General features: G+C 49.4%; 1 protein-coding gene and 1 long non-coding RNA gene across 5 annotated transcripts in view; one reads left to right on the forward strand and one right to left on the reverse strand.

Annotated features, from left to right (window-relative positions):
• CRTC3 (CREB regulated transcription coactivator 3) overlaps positions 1-14,996 on the forward strand; it is a 109,898-nt gene that overhangs the window by 41,436 nt on the left and 53,466 nt on the right. The window lies entirely within an intron of this gene.
• Positions 5,407-7,871, reverse strand: LOC131515991 (uncharacterized). The gene is made up of 2 exons (XR_009263799.1): positions 7,716-7,871; positions 5,407-5,618 (listed from the first exon to the last, which is right to left on the reverse strand). It is a non-coding gene; the product is annotated as an uncharacterized LOC131515991 (long non-coding RNA).

Here is a 14,996-nt window from a genome sequence, read left to right on the forward strand (position 1 = left end):
GAGGGTCAGAGAGAGGGAGACACAGAATCCGAAACAGGCTCCAGGCTCTGAGCTGTCAGCACAGAGCCTGCTGCGGGGCTTGAACTCACTGACCGCGAGATCATGACCTGAGCCGAAGTCGGCCGCTCAACCGACTGAGCCACCCAGGCGCCCCATTTAAATACTTTTATCAAATATATACACTGTGTTTCAGTGAACAACTTAAAATTTTTTTTAATATTATTTTTTGAGAGAGAGAGAGAGAGACTGTGAGCAGGGAAGGGGCAGAGAGAGAGGGACACACAGAATCCGAAGCAGGCTCCAGGCTCCGAGCTGTCAGCACAGAGCCTGACACGGGGCTTGAGCCCATGAACTGTGAGATCATGACCTGAGCCGAAGTCGGACACTCAGCTGACTGAGCTACCCAGGCGCCCCTCAGAGAACAATTTTATACACATACAATTTTATACACATGGAGGTACAGCTGCAAAAAAAATTTCTAGAAGTGGAATCGCTGGGACAATGAGTGATGCCTTTTTTAGTTTTGGTGGATGGCGTCAGTTCTCCCCCCATAGACATCGTGCCACTGTATGTCCCACCTGCTGTGTCTGGGGGGGTGTGTTTGCCTGCATCCTCCCCAGCTCAGTGTTTCATCAAACTTTTTGATCCTTGTCAGTCTTTTTTTTTTCAACGGTATTTTTTTTTTTTTTTTTTTTTTTTGGGACAGAGAGAGACAGAGCATGAACGGGGGAGGGGCAGAGAGAGAGGGAGACACAGAATCGGAAACAGGCTCCAGGCTCCGAGCCATCAGCCCAGAGCCTGACGCGGGGCTCGAACTCACGGACCGCGAGATCGTGACCTGGCTGAAGTCGGACGCTTAACCGACTGCGCCACCCAGGCGCCCCTGATCCTTGTCAGTCTTATAGATGAAACATCATGTTTCTGTGTGGTGTTAAACTGCATTTCTCTTATTATGACTGAGGTGCATTTTTTTCCATATTTATGAGTCATTTGTATTATCTCTTCTGTGAGCAATCTGTATCTTGTGCCCTGAATTTTTTTGGGTGCTTGATCTTTTTCCTATTGATTTTTTAGGAACTCTCTATGTATTTGAAAAAGTAGACATTTATCTGTGATATTTGTCTTTTAGCATTCTTTATGATGGATGCTTTTCCCATGCAGACTTTTACATTTTTTTGGCTTATTTATATTTATTTTTTGAGAGGTGGTAGGAGAAAGGGAGAGGGAGGGGGGGGGGGGAGAATTCCAAGCAGGCTCTGCACTGTCAGCATAGAACCACATGCAGGGCTCGAACTCACAAACCATGAGATCATGACCTGAGCCCAAGTCAAAACTCAGATGCTTAACCAACTGGGCCACCCAGATGCCCCATACATTTTTTTTTCTTTTTTATGCAGCAAGATTTAGTGTTTTTAAATGGCCTCTAGGTTTTTTGTCATGCTATAAAGTATTCTCTTTGTTTCTTGTAATACTTAATGCCTTCATTTTTAGATTTAAAATCTTTGATCCATCAGGAGCTTATGCCAATGTGAGGCAGGCATGCAGTGTGGACCTGACTTAATTTTTTTGTGTTTGTTTGCTTACCAGTTGTCCTAACACTGTTTGTAATCATCTTTTCTCCACTAATTTAAAATGCCACTTTAGGGGCGCCTGGGTGGCGCAGTCGGTTAAGCGTCCGACTTCAGCCAGGTCGCGATCTCGCGGTCTGTGAGTTCGAGCCCCGCGTCAGGCTCTGGGCTGATGGCTCGGAGCCTGGAGCCTGTTTCCGATTCTGTGTGCCTCCCTCTCTCTCTGACCCTCCCCCTTTCATGCTCTGTCTCTCTCTGTCCCAAAAATAAAAATAAAAAAATAATAATAATCAAAAAAAAATAAAATAAAATGCCACTTTAGGGGCGCCTGGGTGGCTCAGTCGGTTAAGTGTCTGACTTCGGCACAGGTCATGATCTCACGGTTCGTGGGTTCAAGCCCCGGGTCGGGCTCTGTGCTGACAGCTCAGAGCCTGGAGCCTGCTTCCAATTCTGTGTCTCCCTCTCTCTCTGCCCCTCCCCGTACTCACGCTCTGTCCCTGTCTCAAAAATAAATAAACATAAAAAAAAAATTCTTTTAAATAAATAAAATGCGACTTTTATCGTATAATAAATTCCCACATGTTTTGATCATATTTTGAGACTTCCTATTGTCTTTTATTGATTTATGTGCCTTCCATACACCAGAATCTCACTCGTTTTTGGTGTTTTTTTTTTTAATGTTTTTTTAAATTTATTTTTGAGACAGAGAAAGAGCATGAACGGGGGAGGGTCAGAGAGAGAGGGAGACACAGAATCTGAAGCACGCTCCAGGCTCTGAGCTGTCAGCACGGATCCTGACGCGGAGCTCGAACTCACGGACCATGAGATCATGGCCTGAGCCGAAGTCGGACGCTTAACCGACTGAGCCACCCAGGCGCCCCAGAATCTCACTGTTTTAACTGATTTTTGCAGCTTTATGTTACATTTAAAAAACAAAAAACAAAAAAAAAAAACCTGGTAGGGTTAACTCACTCTCATGCTTTTTTTCAATGATTTTTTTTTTTTTTTCCGGGCTATTCTTGCATGTTTATTTTTCCGGGTGAACTTTAAAATCAGCTTGATGGGATCTTTTTTTTAAAAAAATCCTGTTATTAAGGGGTTTTTACGCAGCCGAATAATTTGATCAGATTTGTATGGTGGGAAGATTACTCTGACAGCCAGGTGGAAAACTGGCTTGGAGGAACCAAGATTAGAGACAAAAAGCCCAACTGCAGAGTTGTTGCCGGAATCCCGACCGACTGACTGTAGTGGAGGGACAGGGCATTGAGGAGAGTGGTGGGCTTGGAGGCGTCGAGAAGGCCGGAGTGGCGGGACTCGGAGATGCCTGGGATGGGAAGGTTTGGGGGAGGTGGGGGGAGGATGAGCCCAAGCATCGTCCTGGGTCAGACAGCTGGGTGGTGCCATTTCCAGAGATTCAAAACAGATGAAATAGGGCTGGTTTTGGAGGAAGATGACGAATTCACTTCTAAACATGTTGAGTTCGAAGTGCCTGTCCCCGGGGCTGTGGAACACACACTTCCGAAGCCGTGCAGAGTGCTCTGGGCCGGAGAGGCAGAGCTGTAGGACAGCCGTGAAGGGTCCCCAGCGCCTAGACGATGGTCAGGAATCTGCAGAGAAACTGCCAGAGAGCCAGGAGGAGTCACAGGGAACCCGAAGAATGTTTTTAAAAGAGAGCAAATTGTCACTAATTTCAGACGCCACTGAGAGGTTGAGTAGCTTAGGAGCTGAACGTCTAGTTGGATTTAGCAACAAGGAAAGCCCACGGATATGTGGGGAAGAGGAATGTCAGCGGAGTTGGGGCTGCGGGGTGAGTGGGAGTTGAGGAAGTCCTGGGGGTGACCCCTTCATCTTGAAGCTTGGCTGCAGAGAGGAGACACGGGCGGGCGAGCCAGTAGAGGGGCGGAGGGGTGGCATCCTCTCTGAGGACCAGGTAACACTGAGATGGTTGTAAGGACCGAGGGAAATCGGCCAACAAGAATGGTCTAAGAGAGAGTGATCCCGGTACAGCGTTGGAATATGTTCTCTGACAGTTTTGACTTTTAATTTCGTGGGTTTTCTAATATTTTTGTTTGGCTCCTATTACATTTTTAGAGTGTAGACAAAGAGCTCAGAAATAGGAATCAGGTTTAGAAATGTAATTGGAGGTGGGGGCACCTGGGTGGCTCAGTCAGTCGAGCATCCGACTTCGGCTCAGGTCGGTCTGTGAGTTTGAGCCCCTGCGTCGGGCTCTGTGCTGACAGCTCGGAGCCTGGGGCCTGCTTCGGATTCTGTGTCTCCCTCTGTCTCTGCTCCTCCCCTCCTCACACTCTTTCTCTCCGTCTCTCAAAAGTAAATAAGCATTTTAAAAAAATGTAACTGGAGATTAAGTTTAAAAGCGAAGTACAGAAAAGTGTACAAGTATGCCACCATTTATGTAAAAAAGAAGGAGCAGAAGTGATATGTATGCCTATTCGCTCTGCGTGCGTAATCCGTATTTGGAAGGAGTCACAGGGAACTAATGATCAGGTTACCCATTGGGCGGTGGGAACTGAACAGAAGGGCATCTTCACTGTCCATCTTCATATTTCTCATTTAAGAATGTGAACATATTACTTAAGTCATTTCATCTAAGCTGGTTGGTTTCTTTAAAAACAACGGTTCTGGCAGAGCCTGAATTTTTAAATTTTTTTTTTCAACGTTTTTTATTTATTTTTGGGACAGAGAGAGACAGAGCATGAACGGGGGAGGGGCAGAGAGAGAGGGAGACACAGAATCGGAAACAGGCTCCAGGCTCCGAGCCGTCAGCCCAGAGCCTGACGCGGGGCTCGAACTCACGGACCGCGAGATCGTGACCTGGCTGAAGTCGGGCGCTTAACCGACTGCGCCACCCAGGCGCCCCAGAGCCTGAATTTTTAGTGAGTGATGGCTCTAATTGTCTGTGATTCAACTGTTCGTCCACATCCGCAAACCACTAAGAAGCAAACTCTTGTTTTGCGCTGTGAGGTGTGGATCTTTGTTCTTTCTCCACTCTTCCCCACAGGAAACCAGCACCCTTGGGGAAGTGGACAGTCCCAGCTCTTGGGTCAGGAAAGAGGACTATGGCCTGTCACCGCCTGGCCCTCTTAGCCACAGCTTGACCAAATGCACTATTAAGGTCTTGCGCCCAATTCCACCGTGGGCAGCAGGGAGCAGCTCTCCTAGAATTCAATCAGTTCTGACACTGCCTACCTGGAGACAGCATCAGATCCCACAAGATAGGGGCTCATTCCCACCGGACCGCCCCCCTCCCCCCTTCCCCTGCACACACTTCAGACGCCAGCTACAGGTTCAGGTCCCCAAGTTACCTACAACTTCTGTCCAACTTGGCCACCAGTCAGAAGTTCTTATGACCTCCTCCCTCTTTGGATTCAGTTAACTTGCTAGAGCGGCTCCCAGAACTCAGAGAAACGGTACTTACACTTGCCAGCTTATTGTAAAAGGATATGGTAAAAGATACAGATGAACGTCCAGAGGGAAGAGAGGCACAGGGCCGGTGTGTGGGAAGGGGCACCTTCTCAGAGCGCTTCACTCTCCCCAAGTCTCCGTGTATTGAGCCCCATCCTTTGGGGTGTGTACAGCAGGTTCCTTACCAGGTACGATTGATTAAATCATTGGCCGCCGGTGACTGATTCGACCCCCAGTCCCTCTCCCCTCCAGGGAGATGTGGGAGAGCGCTGAAATTTCCAGCCCTGTAACCACCTGGTTGATTCTCCGGACAACCAGCCCTCACCCTCGGGTGTGTTCCAGAAGTCACCTAATTAACATAATAAAAGACACCTTTGTTGCTCTCATCAGTTAGGAAATTCCAGGGAGCTCTGTGTCAGGAACAGGGATGGAGACCAAATATTTATTATAAATCACAGTATCGGTTATAAACCTGGCTTGTAGGGAGAGGAAAGGAGAAAGGGGGTCAGTCATTATCCTCATTATGCTGATACAGGCAAAAGTCTCACGCTGGCTCTCCCCTTCCCAGCCGTAGCACATCCCAGGGACAGTCCTGTGACTCTCCATCTCTCGGTGATCATTCTAAAACTATTCCGGGAGAAATGAAAACAGAATTTTTAACGAGATATCTGCACCCCCCCCCCATGTTAATTGCAACATTATTCACAATAGCCACGATGTGAAATCAGCCCTAATGCCCATTCACAGATGGATAAAAAGATGTGGTCCAGGGGCGCCTGGGTGGCTCGGTCGGTTAAGCGTCCGACCTCAGCTCAGGTCACGATCTCACGGACCGTGAGTTTGAGCCCCTTGTCGGGCTCTGGGCTGACGGCTCAGAGCCTGGAGCCTGCTTCCGATTCTGTGTCTCCCTCTCTGTCTGCCCCTCCCCCGTTCATGCCCTGTCTCTCTCTGTCTCAAAAATAAACGTAAAAAAAAAACACAAAAACATTAAAAAAATAAAAATAAAAAGATGTGGTCCATACGCATAATAGAATATTGTTATGCTAAGTGGCATAAGTCAGAGAAAAACAAGTACATGCTATACCCCTTCTATGTGGAATCTAAAATAATTAAACTTGTGAAAAACAGTTAAATGGTGGTGTCCAGGGGCTGGGCATGGGGAGGTAAGAGTGATGGTGTTCAAGCCTGTGAGCTGTGACAAGTGGTACATAAGCCATGGAGCTATATACCTGCAGCATAATGAAGGTTGACAATATTATACTGCGGTTACTATTAATATGACAGATACCACCATAGCAGCGGTCACGTTACAATGTATAAAATGTATCAAAGTAACACGCTGTATGCTTTAAACTTACACAACGTTAGGTATCACATTTATTCAATAAAAAAATAAAAAGTAAGCATAGAAAAGAAAAGAACGTCTTACCTGGAACTCCAAAAATTTTCAAAAGCTCTCAGAAAATTTCCCAAGAACAAGCAAATAAAATACACAGAAAATGGAAGAAGAAGGAAAAAAAAAAAAAAAACCCTGTAGCACTGCTGAGTACATTTCATTGTGGTTTTATAGCAAATATCTGAATTAGTGCACTGGTTAAACATATTTTACTTTTCATCTCTAGTTTCATAGTCCATGCTGATTGCATACCCCCACTATAAAACATCAGATGAAATACAAAAAAAAAAAAAAAAAAATCTCCTCAAAATGTTGAACCCCCACAGAAATAGCCAAGTTCACTGCTAGTTTTCCTTATCCACTTTTTAGGGTACCAGATACCGAAGGATATGTTTATTTATTTATTTTTAATGTTTATTTATTTTTGAGAGAGAGAGAGAGAGAGAGAGACAGTGTGAGTGGGGGAGGGGCAGAGAGAGGGAGACCCAGAATCCGAAGCAGGCTCCAGGCCCTGAGCGGTCAGCACAGAGTCCAACGTGGGACTCGAACCCACGAACCAAGAGATTATGACCTGAGCTGAAGTCGGACACTCGACTGAGCCACCCAGGCGCCCCACCGAGGGATACGTTTAGTTACGGCTGGGTTAATGGTGCCTAATCTGAGTCAGCGGATCCCACACCGGATAGAATCATTAGCTTTATTAGCTTCATGGCTGGCCACTCAGTAGCTCCCCAGGCTCCCTTGGGCTGGGCTCTGGGAACAAAATGGGACGTCCATCCCACCTCTTCCCAGAAGTGAGGCCATCCGAGCCTGCATGGGCAGGGCCAACCTGGCTGGGGCCTCCAGTCCCAGGCCAGCGCTGGAGGAAGGCCCACCTTCCCTGTAGGGGACAGACCCTGTGCACTAAGGTTGGAAGCTGTGGGCTGTGGGTGCTGCCGCAGGCGGGGAGCGCTGGGCCCTGTCCAGAGCCGGGAGGTCCCGGCAGTGGGGGGTTTCCCTCCCCTGTCTGTAGGCAGAGGCGGGGAAAAGCCTTCCTTTTACGAGCCCTGCCAAGCTTTCTGTTCGGTTGACAAAGGGAACGCCAAACCAAGTTAACTCAGTGTCTCCCAACAAGCCGCCCAACTCACTTGCGGTTCTAACTCACATTAAGTGAAGAACTTGCCCGCCACCCCCACCCCGGATGTTCTCTTCCACTTTTGTGGCTTGCTTCCTCCTGGAGAAGAAAACAGCCCTACGATGATGAATGTTTGGAAGCCTCTCCTCTGGGCCAATTCCCTGCAGAGAGTCCCCCAGGGACGGTTTGCAGCTCAGCCTATGGGGAAACATACCAGAGCCCCGCGGCCTGAGCCGGGAGTGGCTGGCCTGGGAAAGTGGGGGTGCCAGACTTCCGAGGGGCCGGTAGTGGCTGCGGGCTGACCTTCCCCGCCGCCCCTAACTCTTGTGGCTGAGAGTGCGGACGGACGGACGGACAGGACACTCCGGGTGCCTCTTCGTGAACAAGTGCCCAGATGAGGAAAAGTACCCTGCGCTCTTTGAAATCGAAAACAGGATGTCTTTTTTTTTTTTTTTTAAATCCGTATGCTTTATTTAGAATTGCCATGTGCTGTTAGAGCTAACTAAATATACCAGATTGTTTTATTCCCCCCCATTTTCTCATGATACTTTTCTAGTTCCTTTGTGAAATTATACACCTATTTTGTCTTTTTAAAGTCATGTAAAAACAGTATTTTAGTAGTAATTTTTGCTGGCTGCGTGTTCGAAAACCTAGCCTCTTGCATGTATAGAAGCTCTTGGAGGTAAAGGTAAAAAAGGCACCCTTAATGTATTACAGGGCCACAATATCAACTTTTTAAAAAATGGAACTTTTAATTTGGAAGTTTTAAATGTCCCCAAAGTAGGAAATAGAGTCATGAAGCCCCCCCGTGTGTATACTCATCACCACTTTCATCGTTCTGTCCAGTTTTACGGAGATACAGCTGACATGTCACATTACATTAATTTCAGTGTGCAACGTAATTTGCTGTCCGTATACGTTGCGAAACGTTACCACCGTAAGTTTAGTAAACATCCATCACTTCACAGTTACATTGTTTTTTCTAGTGATGACAACTTTAGAGATCTCTCTCAGCAACTTTCAGACGTGCAACATTTCCCTGGCCTACTTACCCTAAAACTGGAAGTCTGTACCTTGTGACCACCTTTACCCATTTCCCCCACGTCCCATCCTCTAATAATTTCCAACATTTTGTCAACTTTGTTTTATTTATACCCCCCCCCCACACACACACTTTTTTTTTTTTAATTCCAAATAACAGATTTCTTCTAGGCTCAGGGATGTGTCTCACCAGGTTTAGTCACAGTGGGGTGTGTGGTGTGGTTCAGGGCGCAGCTGACTGAAGGGGGAGGGGAGGAGGGTGGTGGGTAGGGGCAGGTAACAGTCTACTTGTCACCTCCCTTCCCTGAAGCAGAAAGAGGCCCCTGATGGGCTGCAGCTAGGCTCAGGCGCCTTGACCCCTTTCCTGCTTGATCTGAAGCACCCACCTGACCCGTCTGGCCGCCGAGGACCCCTGTGGCCTCCCTCTGCTGGCCAGCTGCTCTCTCTCCCGGGTAACCTGCCTCTAGGCCGGCCTCCTTTGCCCCGTCCCTGCTCACGTCTTAGCTCGCAGAAATAATTCTTCCTATCGTTGTTGTCCTCAGAAGAGGCAAACCCGCTTTTTCTGGAGGAAATAAATGGGCAGACCCAGTTTACCCAGAACTTCCCTCTTGGGTCGTGATCACATCAGCGGCAGAGTTCAAGGTCAGACTGCACTCAACAGAAGCCCTCCCCCCACCCCCATCTCCACCAAACACACCACACCAGGCAGGAGGGTGGGGTGGGAACGGGCAGTGTAAGACCTCTCCCTTTGTGGGGGCTGGTGGGGCATTTCCCGGAGAGATAGGAAGGTGCCTTTAGAGGCTTGGCATCTGGTTAGCCCTTGCCATGCCCGTGCTCATCCTTGAGGGTCTGAGGGGGGCGGGGGGATGCTTCACCTTATTCTGGAAGATTGTAGCCATCCACAAAAGCAGAAAGGACAGAATAACAGGCTCCCATACAGCTGTCACCAGTTTCAGTAACTTTCAACATTCTGTCACTAAAACTTTCTGATCGTGCACCCTAGCAGTAAGAGTGTTGTAGCCCCAGTCTGGGTATCTTTGTTTGTTTGTGAGTTACATACACATACACACGTTCGCAGAAAGCAGAGTGGAAACAGCTTCCAGTGTCTTCTCTCTCCCCTGTGCACATCCTCTATGCCCCACCCCCACCCCCCTCCCCCCACCGAGAGGCACACACTCTGGTCTGGAGCCCAGTTATTTGGAAACATAATGACAAACAGAGCAGACATGTATTGGACCCCACTGTCACGGACACTGGGAACTGAGAGGGAAGACGCTGGGGCGGGGTGGTGGGGGGGGGACGGCAGGATGACGGGGCTCAGTGCATCTGTGGGACGTCATCCCCCACCTCTCCAGATGAGGCGCGTGCGCAGCCGGGCCAGGACCCTGACCCATCTGTCCCTTCCTGAGCAGGAGCCCCCAGCGCGAGCCCCGGGCTCCACACTCTGGGTGTGTTTTAGGCTTTGCTGTTTCGACAGATTATTTTGCCTGAGGTCACTTTGGTTGGTTTCCTTTTCTGTGTGTGTTTGGACCTTTGCTGCCTTAAAAAAAGGTTTTGTCTCTGTCACTTTTTTTAGAGTAATCCTTTAGCTTAGTTTATCTTAATAATTTCACTCCCCTTTTACCTTTCACTTCACAATAAGGACGAGGAAGGGGCCACACGAGGGCCTCGGGCACAGCGGCAGGTCAGGCGTCCAGCTCTGCCCCTTCGTAGCTTCCTTTCCCCTGCGCCGCGGGGTTCACTTCTTCCTTTGGAGATTGGATCCCAAATTTGTGTGGTCAAAAAAGGCACAGTCTCCATGTTACAAAACAAACACACACCCAAAAAATCCCAACAGTGATTCAGGGGCTCTGAGGGTCAAATGACCCTTCCAGACTGGATAAGACCAGCCCGAAGACGGTGCAGAGCTGGCCGACTGCTGAAGTGACCGTGTTCCCAGAAGCTAGGACCTTCACAGCTTGGTGGACTCGGGACCTCGGCCTCTGGCACGTTTCTAAGCGTCAGCTCCTGCCCGTCACCACGGAGGGCGAAGGAAGGGGGTGGGGGCTGCTGTGAGGCAGGGCGAGCGCAGGTCTGACCCTGCAGATTTGTAAACCATTTTGATTTGCTCTTTAAGGAGTGTGGGGTTTTTTGTGTTTTTGTGTTGTTTTGGGGTTTTTTTTGTTTGTTTTTTGGGTTTGTTTGGTTGGTTGGTTTTTTGATGGTGATATAATAGAGTCTCTAATCCAGCTATGAGATCCTTTTTATTCTCTTCAGCTTATAAGGTAGAATGAAAACGGTCCATTTAACCCCAAGGCAGTGAATTCATAGCCTCTTCTCTGTTGTGGGCAGGCCTTCAGGGCTCCCTCTCCTCCTCATGAGAACCAAGGGGGATGCGGGCTCCAATTGTCCCCAGCTGGGTTCCCAGGAGAGGCACGGTTGTCCTTTTGAAAAGAAGAGGCCGGTCACGTCTTCCATTAACGGCATCGAAAAGCCCCGCCGGCCCAAGGAACCTGCCTCACCCCCACACTCCCTAAGTCTCCACTCTTCCCCAGGGCAGCAGTCTGTTCAGGCCCAGGGGCCAGTCTTACGTGCGTTTACCACGAAGCGATGTGAACTCACAGACGGAGGAATTTAGAAGGACTAAGGAAGCATTTCATCCTATCGGAGGAAGCTGTGGGATGGGCGGTAGAGAGCCTTGGGGCTTTCAGCTAACCTCTTAGCCCACGGGAAGTTAGACACCTACCCCAAACACCTACCCCAAACGTGCTGGTCCCATGAGCCAGGTGTGTGTGTTCTTTATGCTGCAAGATGGTCAGATATCTTAGCAGTGTTGTCATTCTTAGCTCTTCAGTAGATTTACAAGAACATAGTTTTGTCTGGAAAATCTCTCAACAAAATCGTTTTTACTTTTGGGGCACCGGGGTGGCAGTCGGTTAAGCGTCTGACTCTTGATTTCGGCTCAGGTCATGATCTCGTGGTTTGTGGGGTCGAGCCCCACGTCAGGCTTCACTGTTGTCAGCACGGAGCCTGCTTGGGATTCTTTCTCTCTCCCTCTCTCTGCCCCTGCCCTGTTTCTCTCTCTCGAAATAAACATTTGAAAAAAAATCTTTAACTTCTTTTCTGTAGTATGCCACACTCGCAAGCCTGATTTCACGTAGGCTACTTAGCAGAGGAGGCAAGATAGCGAGGTGAGGATCAGGATCCTGAGTTCAGGCTTCCAGCTAGTTTGTCACTAGCTGCATCACCTTGAGAAAAATCACTCCTCCTTCTGGATGCTGGTGTCTCCCGTGGAGAAGGAACGTGTGGAGTTGCGGTCCGCTGTGGCCAGCACCCCTTGGTTCTTACCTGTGAAGCTCACCCTAATGAGCTGTCAGCCATACACCCCCACCTCCCCTCCTTGGGCTCCTCCCACCCTGTTCCCGAGAGTGGGTGGCCCCACATATCGGGCTCAGGTGTGACGCAAGACCTGAGGGGGCCCCCTCGGGCTGCTCCCCTCGAGGGTTCCTGTTTCTGCCACTGAGATGGGTGAGGTTGCCACCGAGTAACCCCTGGTTTAGGCAAGTGGACTGTCCTCGTCCTCGTCCGTGTCCGTGTCATCGGAGCTGCCGGCCCGGACGTGTTTCTAGTGTTGACAGTGGTGTTCTAGAAAAATCCATGCTGCTCTTGCGGGAGGTTTACCTTTTTTCCCTTCGAGCTGTCGAACCGAAAGCTGTCTTACGTAGCCTTGTTTGTGTGTGAGTACCGATGGTGCAGCCCTTTGTAACGATGCTGAATTACAGGAACCTTGGTCAGGCTTGTCGAAGGAACCACATATGCTTCATCCTGGGACTCTGCATGTTTTAAATACATTTTTTTAAAACGTTTATTTCTGACAGAGAAACAGAGTGTGAGCAGGGGAGGGTCAGAGAGAGAGGGAGACCCAGAATCCGAAGCAGGCTCCAGGCTCCGAGCTGTCAGCACAGAGCCCAATGTGGGGCTCAAACTCACAGACCGTGAGATCTTGACCTGAGCCGAAGCCACCCAGGTGCCCCTTCAATACATTTTTTTTTAAATGTATTAAAACTTCTGACAATGCAAGAGCATACAAGAACATACTTGCATTTAGAGTCATCCAGCATTTAGAAATTCCTGTTTCACTAGAGAAAATTGGCAAATTCCAATTCTCCTGCTTTTAATAACATTGTGTAGAAATACAGCCGTAAGCTAGGATTGATCTTTGTTGCAAGAAAAAAAGAAAAAAAAAGCGTGGCTTGGTCTTTCACACATAAAGAATATACTGTAACATATGTAGAACGTGTGTGTATATAGAATATAATGTAGGATACTTTTAATAATGATAATCCCCTTGACGGGACAGTGAACAGCTCTCCAGCTCTCAGACTTGAGCTCAGGTCACGATGAAACAAGGGCTTAGTAGGAATCTGCTTGTGGTTTATTAGTCACGTGGAAAGATCTGGGGTTTGTGATTAACCACAAGCTCCACGCTATGCCAACAGTACGGTACATCTGCTAAAAGAGTTAATGCAAATATAGGTCACCTGATAGGTCAATGGTGCCTACTGACAGGAAGTAATTTTCCTCCTAGGAAAGGTAAGGAAATTCACCTGCAACTGCTCAGCCAGTCATCTCTGGCTGCAGCTTTCAGAGGCGATGTGGGCAGCAGGTGGGCGCCCACACCCACGAAAAGACACCTAAATGAGCTCTTGGTCCCGGGCGGGTGCGGGGTGCGGGGGTGCACTGAGCCTGCCGTACTCCCTGCCATTGGCCCTGGATTTCTGCCCAGAAACGCGCAACTCTGCTTCCTCTGGAAGATTCACACGTTCTCTTTCATCTCAGCCAGCCTCGACCCCCCCCAGCAGCCATCCTAATACCTGCATCCCTGATCTAATTTGCCATCCACATAGAGATACTTTCACAAGCAATCGGGGAGCCTACAGTCCTGCAAAAGGGAGGATGCCTGAGGGCGAGACTCTCTGTAAGTGGACGTCCCGTTCTCAGCAGCACCTTGAACCGCTTGGGGTCTGCCTCCTTCCCCGCACCCACCCCCCCCCAAAAGGCCCAACGACAGAAAGTAGGCAAGAGTCGACTGTAGCTGGTCTCCTTGCCGACTCAGGAGTCACCTTTACCCCCGACCCCCAACGCAAACCTACCTCGTTGCCCTTTGCTGTCGAGGTCCGTGGAACCTTGGTGCTTGGGCTGTGCTCCACCCTCAGTCTGCCTTCTGTCAAATTTGGCGACTTAAGCCCAGAATCCACCTTTCCCCTGCCTTGTGTTACCACTCGGTCCTTTCCTCTCACACTCAGCCTCTGCCAGTTAGGTCCCAACGTGGAACGGAATTTGAAAGCTGGCCCCTTCGCTGCGAAGGCTCCTGTGTGACCCTCCCGGTGCTGAACCTCATCGTCGGGCCATTGACACTGGCCCCACTGCATTGTCTCAGGCTGCCACCAAGAACGTGGCCGCCCACAGTGTGCCCTTTCCACCTGCTTCCTAGTGCCTAGAAAGGGGTGGGGGGAGCGTGGTAAGGCGTGTGCTGGTGCAGGCCCTGGAGAGGTGACTGGACCCCCCTTCTGTGTGTGTGTGTTCCTGAATAAAAACCACCAAGCTGTCCCCAAACAAACAAAAAGGCAAGGAAGCCCAGCTAAATTTTGAATTTTCCCACCACGAATACTTGAAACATTATTGGGCATCGGCTCAACACCCTCTTGGGTGTTGCCCTGGCCTTGCTGGGGCCCTCAGCACGCACTTGGTCTGCCTGCGGGTAGTGTGGCCCTGGGGCCCCCGTGGCAGCGGGGAGGGGCGGTTGAATGCGGAGGCACAGAAGCCTTCTCTTCTTCGTTTAGTGTCTGGGTCCCGTGTCCTGAAACAGGATGGTATTTATCAGAGCCCAAACCCGGGTCCATCCTCAAAACAGGTGCCAATTTCCCAGGTTCTTCTGACTTGAAGGAAAATCGGACTCTGCACATCACTGTAGCCTCTCTCTGCTGTCACTGTCATATTAGCTTTGTTGTGCTAACAACCGCTCCCAAAACTCTGGGACTGGGGCAAGCTTTTTTTTTTTTTTTTTTTTTTTTTTTTAACTCCTCTTTGTTGCTGGGGGCTCTCCTGGATAACTGAGGCTGAGGGAGCATCCCTGTTTGGGTCATGGAATTCTCAGGGCAGAAGGAAGAGAGTAGGAGAGTTTCTATTTGGACAAATGTATATCATGTCTGCTCCCGAACCGTGGGCCAGAGCCAGTCACACAGAGCCCTGCCAGCATTCTGTCTGTCCAGCCATTCATCCCAGGCTGTAGCTTTTAGAGGTGACCCGGCATGGGCAGCAGATGGGTGCCTAACAAAGATCTAGGTCCTTTAGGGATACTTTGGGAGGCTCAGAGTAGCGGGAAAACCCCTACCAATGGTGTTGCCCGTGCTGTCCATTAAAGGACTCTGTGGGGTGGCCTCACCTTTAACAAGATGCTTGCCAACACCCAACC

Source organism: Neofelis nebulosa, chromosome 7 (genome assembly GCF_028018385.1).
Source record: "Neofelis nebulosa isolate mNeoNeb1 chromosome 7, mNeoNeb1.pri, whole genome shotgun sequence".
NCBI lineage: Eukaryota > Metazoa > Chordata > Mammalia > Carnivora > Felidae > Neofelis > Neofelis nebulosa.